We start from the raw sequence: 8,500 nt of genomic DNA, 5'->3' as shown, positions 1-8,500 counted from the left end.
AACTGCGCTTGAGGGTTTTAGTGAATGAATGCTGCTAATCGTTTTAAACACTTTCAGAAAGCTGTGCTATTAAAATCAACTCATCCGTTTTTACTGGCGAATCCCCTCCACGAATACACTCAGCACTGCTCCAGCCTCACCCCAGGGAGGGCAGCCGAAGCGGTGCCGCAGACAGCAGTTGTTGAGACAGCCTCTGATTTAAATAGGGACCGGGTCATTTAATGCCTTACAGATGGTGGCAAGCAGCACGTGAGGTGGCACCGGGAGATAAACTGGCAGACGGCCCCCAGGGCAGGCTGCCCCTCGCTGCTGTCCCCCCCTGTGCCCCCAGAACCAGCACCCAGCACCCCGATGGGAGACCAGAAGCAGGGATCCGACCCCAAAAGGAGCAGAGACCTTGCCCAGGCCCCATGCCTCTTCCTCTTTGCCATTACTCCATCATCGACCACACCATTAATCTGGCTGGATTGCAACGTAACCCATCAGCATGAGCTCTTCCTAAACACTGCTCGATTTTCCTCGAGGTCTTACAGATGCGTAAAACATCCCAAAAGGCAGAGACCAACGGGATGATAAATAAACTGATCTGTTCTTTCAGCATCTGTTAAAAAGTTGTGCTCAACTTTACCCCGGTAAATACTTTGACTTTTTGGTCTCTCTTGCCTTCCCTCAAAAACAAAACATTTCTTGTTGTTGTTCTGAAGCCATTTCTGAAATGACAACTCTGAAAGACTTGAGTCAGTGTCTTTTGTAACAGCAACTGAAAAAAAGGAGGAGATGAAATACCTGCAGAGAGGATTGATGGAGCAAAAAGAGCATCAGAACAATAGCAGGTGTCAGTCTGTGGAAGTATTTCTGGAAAAGGGAAAAGCACAGAGTGTTCACATCAGAGACATTTTGATTATAATTCCCCCCCACAATGACTGTGCAGTTGCAGCTGAGAATTATTCAAGGTATTCAAAAATGATCATTACCAAAAAAAAAAAAAAAAGGGAAAAGGAAAAAAAAGCTGTCAGGCAGACTGGCACCTTCTGTCACGTCACTGGTGGTGCTGGGCCACCATTAACCACCCCCAGGAGATAATCATGGTGTGTTTGTGAACTCTTTTATCTAGCGAACTTACGAATGTGGCTGGAATTTGTCACTGTTGGACATTCAAAAAACATTATTTATTTATGTATTTATTTATTTATTTATTATTCTAGATGGCACTTGAGGTTCTGTGTCTTCCCTTTCGCTTGGTGGTATCCTGCCAAAATGCAGTCTTGGTGATTGCTGCTGGTCTGTGTGTCAAAGAAGCTCCCCCATTCTTTCCATAGGATTTCTTTTTAAAGGACAAAAGGAAAAGGTAAACCTAAAAACAGAAGCCAGAGGATTAAAAATGGGGTTACATAAACAGACAAGATCCCCGAAGATCTGCTCAGTCTGCCTCTTTTGAGACAGTCTGTGATGATGATGGAAGCTTTGAGAAGGGCTCTCCTGGTTGACTCTTGAGACCACCTTTGCTTATCCAAGTCTAAAACTGTGTTGCAAAGCCAAGTTTTGGATTATCGCTGCGGTGATAAACCAAAGTGGAGCGTGTTTCAGCTGTGACCCACGTCTGTCTCAGTGGTGAGAGTGACTGATGTCCCTGAGCACACCCAGAAGCCTCCCCCGAGGAGCCGTGCAAACCATTTGAAACGCCGAAGGCTGCAGATCCACGCATCTCCCCCTCAGCAGGACGTTCTTCTCCCTTCCCACCCAGCCATAACGCGTGCTGACACGCCACTCTGAAGACAGATAAAAACCTAAATGCTATACCCAGAGATCGGTCCCATCTAGAGAACTTACCCATTAATGTAATTACATAGGCCCAAAGTCCTACAAACGCGTGGCATCAGCAGCTGGTCACACACCAAAGCCCACCTCCCTGCTCAAGACGTGCCAGAATAAGTTCAGCAGCTCCGAGCCCACACCAGATCACTCATTAGTCAAAAAAAAACACAGAGTTAAACAGGAGGGTCAGCCACCTTCTTGGATGTAAAACCTCCAAGAGCTGCCAGAGAGCCCCGAGTTGGCTGCCAACCTGATTTGCTGCCACAATCTCCTACCCTCGAGTCCAGTCGATAAAATTGCAGCGATTTGTGAATAGGAACAAATGGAAAACCCTCAGAGTGTTCCGATTCAAAACCAAAATCTTTGGTTGTTGGGAAAAAAAAAAAAAAAAAAAAAAGTACAGTCCCATGGGCTTGGAGAAAATTCAGGTTTTGAATGCATGAATTCTTGTTGGTTAGCACGAGTCTGTGGGGCCTGTAGCTGAAAGGCTCCCAGGACGTGGTGGGGAGGCTGCTTTTTGTGAATTTTCTTGTTTCACGGCCCTAAACACACTGAAAAACACAATCCCCTCACCACCGTATCGCTTCATGCTCTGTGAGCACGTCGGCCTGCTGTCGTAGCAGAGGTTGGCACGGGTTTTGTTCTGGAAAAAAGCTCTTTGAAACCTTCGTTCGGGGAGATGGCTCGAGATCTGCAGCCACCAGGGGGGCCTGGGGGGGGTGTCACCCAAGGTGACAGGCGCTCCTCAAGGCCATCAGAGGCCCTCATTGCAGGTTGGAAGCACGCAGGCTATTTTCAGCCCCCCGTGGCTGACTCCCAAACAGAGGCCCTGGCACCGCTCGGGCACGCAGGCCGTCCCGCTGAGGCCATGCTGTAGGACGCAGCTCGTGACTTGGGGCTTTCCTCAAGCAGACCCCGAGACGACAGCCCTGCTCCGACAGGCTGCTCTGCCCTCAGCAGAACTAAAACACTCGTCTGGGGTGGTACGAGGCCGGCCAGGATTTCTGCAAGCACCCCTTCCCCGGGCAACCGTGGCAGGGTGTGTGGGAGCACAGGGTGAGCCTCAGGCTTGCCAGCGAGGTAATTTTGCTGCCTCGCCAGACGTGGGCACCCCTCAGGCCGCCCTCGCCGCTCCTCGTGCCCTCGCCGTCCTGACAAGTCCCCGGGACGCCACGGCTGCCTCCGGGAGGGCAAAACTCAGCAGAGGCCCACGAACAAAACCAGGCTGCGTGGTGGCCTGGGGCTGGTCCTGGACTCAGAGCTTTGTTATTTTTAGGATGTTTTACTGCCCCAAATGGGGCAGAAGCTCAGAGGAGTTGCTGCAGGGACCTGCAGCCACTGCTGCCCTTCTTGGGGGCTTGGCTGGGTGACCCCCACCACCGGGATGGGCTGCGAGCTGCAGCAGGGCCTGGAGGCCTCCTCACACGCTTGGAAAGCTCCCTTGGGGGGCTTTTGAAATGAAAGCATGCTGTATTTATTTATTTATTTATTTATTTTATTTATAGAGGTGAGCATTGCTGTACGCAGTCAAAAAAAAGATTTTTTAAAAAATCACATTCTGGCAAACGCCGTGAGCACCCACCAGGAAGAGCTGAGAGCAAGTCTCTCAGGAAGTCAGGGCCTGCTCCGCTTCCACATCGTGTGGTCAGAAGTCCTGCAGGAGGCGTTTTATTGAAAGGGCTCTATTTCTTTTAAATGTCTGGGTTCTGGCATTGCAGGAGTGTCCTTGCCATCAGGAACATCCTCTCCACGGTATTTGACAATCCCACCTTAAGGCTCCTGCCCTAAGAAACACCACATACACGGATGCAGTGTTTAAGAGCTGGCCTGGGTGGCTCACAGCCCAGGAGCAGGGCTGAGAGGTTAAAAAAAGAAAATCTGCCTTTTCTTGCACACCAGGTGGGTTTCTGCACTGTGAGACCCAGCCAACAGATCCTCTTCTTCACCTGAGACAAAAGCAGGAAAAAGAAATCTCTGAATGCACCCCGGCAGCACGTCCTTGAGGAGTGGGGTGCTGATGGACAAAGGTGGCTCTGGGGACAGCTGGGGGACCTCAGTCCTCACACAACTGCATCTGCGTCCTGCAAAAATATCAGGCACCCTTCAGTTCTCTACAAAATCATTCCAGAAAGAAATCAGTAATAATCACAAGCAGTTTAGGATCAGGTTCACATCAGGCTATGTGGGGCTAGAAGAGACTGCACACAAATGAGAGTTTTCAGAAGAAAAAAAAAAAAAAGGAAAGCCATTGCTGCCGCCACTGAAACCTCAGAGTTTCCATCAAACACCAGACCTTTCAATTTTCAGTTTTGCTCACCAGCATCCTCCTGAGCTCCTCCGTGGTGGATAAGGCCACATCTTTACATCCCTGAAGGCTCAGCTGCCACACCGGCAGCTGCTTTATGGAAGTGCATTTATGTCCAAAAAGGCAGAGTGTCCGCTGCTAAAGCTGTCTGCCAGAGGGGCACCCGACAGCAGCAAAAAGCGTCACTCTGCAGGCAGGAGGCCTCTCTGAATGACACACGACATGGTCCTTTCCATCTGGTCTGGCTGGGTTTTGTTACCTGAAGCTCACGTGCTTAAATTTAAAATCAAATTACAAAAGTATTTTAAATGAAAAGGGGGGGATGGAGATTCATTTTTTTTTTTTTTTTATGGGTAATTCAAAAATATAGGTTGCAAAACTCTGAGATTTGCTCCTTTCTAAAAGGGGATCAAGGTACCTGCAAGTCCTAAAAATAAAAAAATAAAAAAAAATAAAAAAGGACTTTCTCAAAAAAGCAAGGAATAAAGCTTAAGAGAAAATAAACAGATAGGCTTCAATTTAACCTGACATTAATAAAGCTTAAGAAAGGATTATGTTAAGCTTGAAAAACACACGTGGTTTGATTTGGCAGCTCGTTTGGGTTTTCCCTTGAACTGCACTGGGGCTGTACCGGACCCATTTGTGATCTGAGCAGCCAACCCACATGGCAGCTGTCCAGGGCACAGGGGGCTGCAGCATAACTGTGAAATAACCTGCAAGTCGATCCTCTTATTCTTACTGCCCCCATCCCATTACATTTCGTGTTAGGATTGAAACCGAAAGCCCCAAATTTATTAGATGCATTATAATAGGGAGTAAGGGCCAGTCCAATTCAACACCCCATAAAGAAGGACAGACCTTAAGCTCCTCAAAGAAAGGACTGGTCGAACAAAACAAGGGTGAAGGGACAATAAAGTCTCTTGCGCAGAGAGGACGAGCTCTGCTCCTCCCTACAGACAGTTACCGAGTGATTTTTTGATGCAACGCTCACTGAATCCCTGCTAAAGTGCACTGAGCAGGAGAACCTGCACGCTTACCAAGCCTTCCAGCACCAAGGCATGGGGCATTTCTGGAGATGGGGTCAACAGACAGAGCTTGAATTTGGATACAAGAGCTTAAATTCAGGATTTTAGTCCAAAATCATCAGCTCAGCAGGATGCGAGCAAACTTTTCCTGCTAGCAACCTGTGCAAGAGCTGTTAAAGACAGGAACAGCAGCGCTGGGTTTCACGTGTTGGTCAGCGTGCCCAATTTATCTCCCAGGAAAAGGCACAGTTGTTGGTCCTGATGGGTTACAACCCCCTTAGTGCACCAAAGCCAACAACTCACATGGGTGTGGAATGGGAAAGTGGAATTTAATTACAACAAGTGCCCAGGAAGAGCCACAAAGCCCAGCGGGATGCACGGGAGCACCGGAGCAGGCGGGGACCAGCTCCCGTCACCTTGGTGAGGCTGAGAAAAAAGGTAAAAATTAAAAAAATAAAAAAATAAATAGCAGAGTCTTCAGAACTAGAGGACAAAAGACATTACCTAGTGGTGAGGGAAGGAAGCAGTGCAATTAGCAATGCCAAACGGCAGAGCGCTGTGCGATGCAGCAGCCCCCGCGCCCCTGCTGAGCACCACGCGAGCGACGCGGCGCGGGAGTTGGCGACAAACCTGCTGCTAAAATAACGCCCTTAATCCCAGCCGAGCGCCCGGATTAGCTGTTTATGAGGATGACTGGCACTTCCCTCGCTCCGGTCATCGGGTCGTCATGCTTCTCGGGCAGGATTAGGAGCAGGAGGGCCGTGAGGGTGCAGGAGGTGGGTCCATCACCCTGCCACCGGTTGTCACCACCCCGGGGGGCCCAGGCTGCTGCTGCGTGGACGCAGGCCATGGAAGAGTTTCAGAAACCTCTGGCTGCAGGGCGTGAAGCTGCGTTGCTCGCAAAGCAGCAGCTTCCCAGCAGTCAGATTATCTCCTGATCTGCTGTTTGGGGATTTAGCACGTCGCACCTGGAAGTTAGAGACGGGAGCTGAGATGAGAAGAGCCGGAGGTCTTCCCTGCTGACGTGGTGCCAAGGACAGGCACTTTCCAAGTTCTCTCTAAATAATCTCACCTGCGTGTGGAGGAGACAATTCCCATTTCGCAGCTGTGATACTACAGTTGCGCGACTGTCTTCTGCTTCTGATCTGAATTAAAGTAACTTTTCCATGTTATCTCACACTCGTTATCACGTTAGCATGCAGCTCCCCCGCCTCGGGCACGCGTCCAAGCCTTCCGAGTGCCCATAAATTGTCCTGGGACACTGAACACGCTCCAAGTCAGCAAAGAATTAATCTTTCTGCACACCGAAGCCTTCCCAGGAGCGGCAGCTAGCAGACGGGTGCTGCAGACCCGCGTGGTCTCAGACAAACCGATGGGGCAGGGGTTTATTACCTGCTGGACTCCGGCCCGAAATAAAAGCTTGTGAGGAGCAGGTGGGTGGTTTATTGCCGGGTGCAGCGTGGGGGCCGCGGTCCTGCTCAGCAGGCGGTCAGGGTTGGCTGCCCACCTTATCCCCACTGCTCTGAGGTCTCACCAAGAGCCTGCCATCTCCCACACCATTCCTACGGTGGTCTTTGATCTCCGAAGGGAATTGTGAGGCGCTTCCCGGCTTTGGGCATAACTAAGGTAAAATTATTCCCAGATTTATGGGAAAGCGTAGCGCCTTAGTGAAAAAAAACAAAAACCCCTCAGCTATTTCATCTGAAACCAACTGTACAAGAGCGAGGGCAGCGAAAGGCCTTGCATATTTGCCAAAATTTGCCAAATTTGCCAAAACAACCGATTTTCGCCTGCTGTAGCCAGCCCCGGACTGGGACTGCCCCCACGTTGCCTGAAGCTGGCACTATTCCCCCAGGACAAAGAGCACCTCTCGGCTCCCAGAAGCAGGAACAACGCAAGCCGTCCCCAACGAGGGATCCCCAGGGATTCTTGCTCACAGCAAGGCAGCCTTTTTCTTTTTTCTTCAGATTAGCAACTGCAGATCAGAAGCTACTAAGGGATTAGTTATTATTTACAGATCAGCAAGAGAGGAGTAAGAAACAAGTAAACAACCTGAGGAAACCCTCAGCCTTTGCTAGGGGAGGTGTGAAACGTGATGCAGGCGAGAACTCCTCAGGTGCTGTTCGAGGCGACAAACACAACTTGAAGCAAGGCTGCGTTAGGGTCACAGCCTGCTCGAGCTGCACGCTGGGACTGATGCCCAAGCGCTTCGCAATTTACTAACAAAACTCTGTAATTAAGCTTCTGTTTTCTTCCCAAATCAATCCTGCATGCTTTGATAGCTTATAAAGGCATATGTACATACACATACACCCACACATGCATCGTTTGGAAAGGCAAGGCTAAGTGCACGTGATATAGAAACACGTGAGCGCAACAATAATTGCACACCCTAAGAGAAAGCCAGGGGAGGATTCCCCTCGAAGGAGCCGCAGAGCGAGGCTGCCACCGCCCTACAGCCCGTTCAGCGTATCACGTACCTACGTGGTACTGTTACCTTCGGTACAATGTTAAGCATCTTTCCAGTAAATAGGAAGAGCGATCAGGTTTGCTCATTTATAGTTTTGCTACTACCTGGAGTGACGGCTTCCCATGAAATTTTAACTCGGGACACGTCAGAGGCAGCAAAACATCCCCGGTGAACGGGCACCTCTGCGATGCAGTCAGGAGACACTAGACAAGAACAGCTCAGAACCCGCAGTCACAAATACGCCAAAATTAAGGCTGCTCACACTTCTTTCTGCCGACATGCACAACTCTATAAGCAAAGACAGGAGCTGGAGGCTTCCATACTTCAATCCCAGCTAATTTCAGAAATATTTGGTGATGCTTTCCACTAAAAGCATATGCAATCATCCTAACGTACCGAGGGTTTCCATATTGTACACTCCTGTTCTAGCTACAAACGATCAGGGAAAAAAAAATTAGAGATAAATTTGGAAATAAAATAAATGGTCATTCGAGGTTTCTCACAAGAACAGAACAGAAGACATTTCATTGTGCCAAAGAAGCTACAGGACTTTGAAATATGAAGCAGAGACAGCAGCTTTCAGTAGCTTTGCTTGGATGCTGTTAGCGAATGGACATCGCTACACATCTTTCTGTAGTTCTCCTTGGTGATTAAAGCTACTCCCTATTGCCTTCTGATGGATCACAGCCCAACACCATTATTTTTAAACAGCACCGTAATAAAAACTGCAAAGTCGGTTCACGTGTATTTTTACCAGAATATTAGCTGAATTAAAAAAAAAATAAAAAATCTCCCTTTGTTCTTAGAAGCAGTTACAGTAAGCTAAATACCTGCAGATATGTGCTAGCCTGAGAGCCAGCACGATTTCCCACTCATTTCACCTCC

The sequence above is a fragment of the Cygnus olor genome, chromosome 7 (genome assembly GCF_009769625.2).
Source record: "Cygnus olor isolate bCygOlo1 chromosome 7, bCygOlo1.pri.v2, whole genome shotgun sequence".
Taxonomy (NCBI): Eukaryota; Metazoa; Chordata; class Aves; order Anseriformes; family Anatidae; genus Cygnus; species Cygnus olor.
This window is presented reverse-complemented; position numbering follows the sequence as displayed.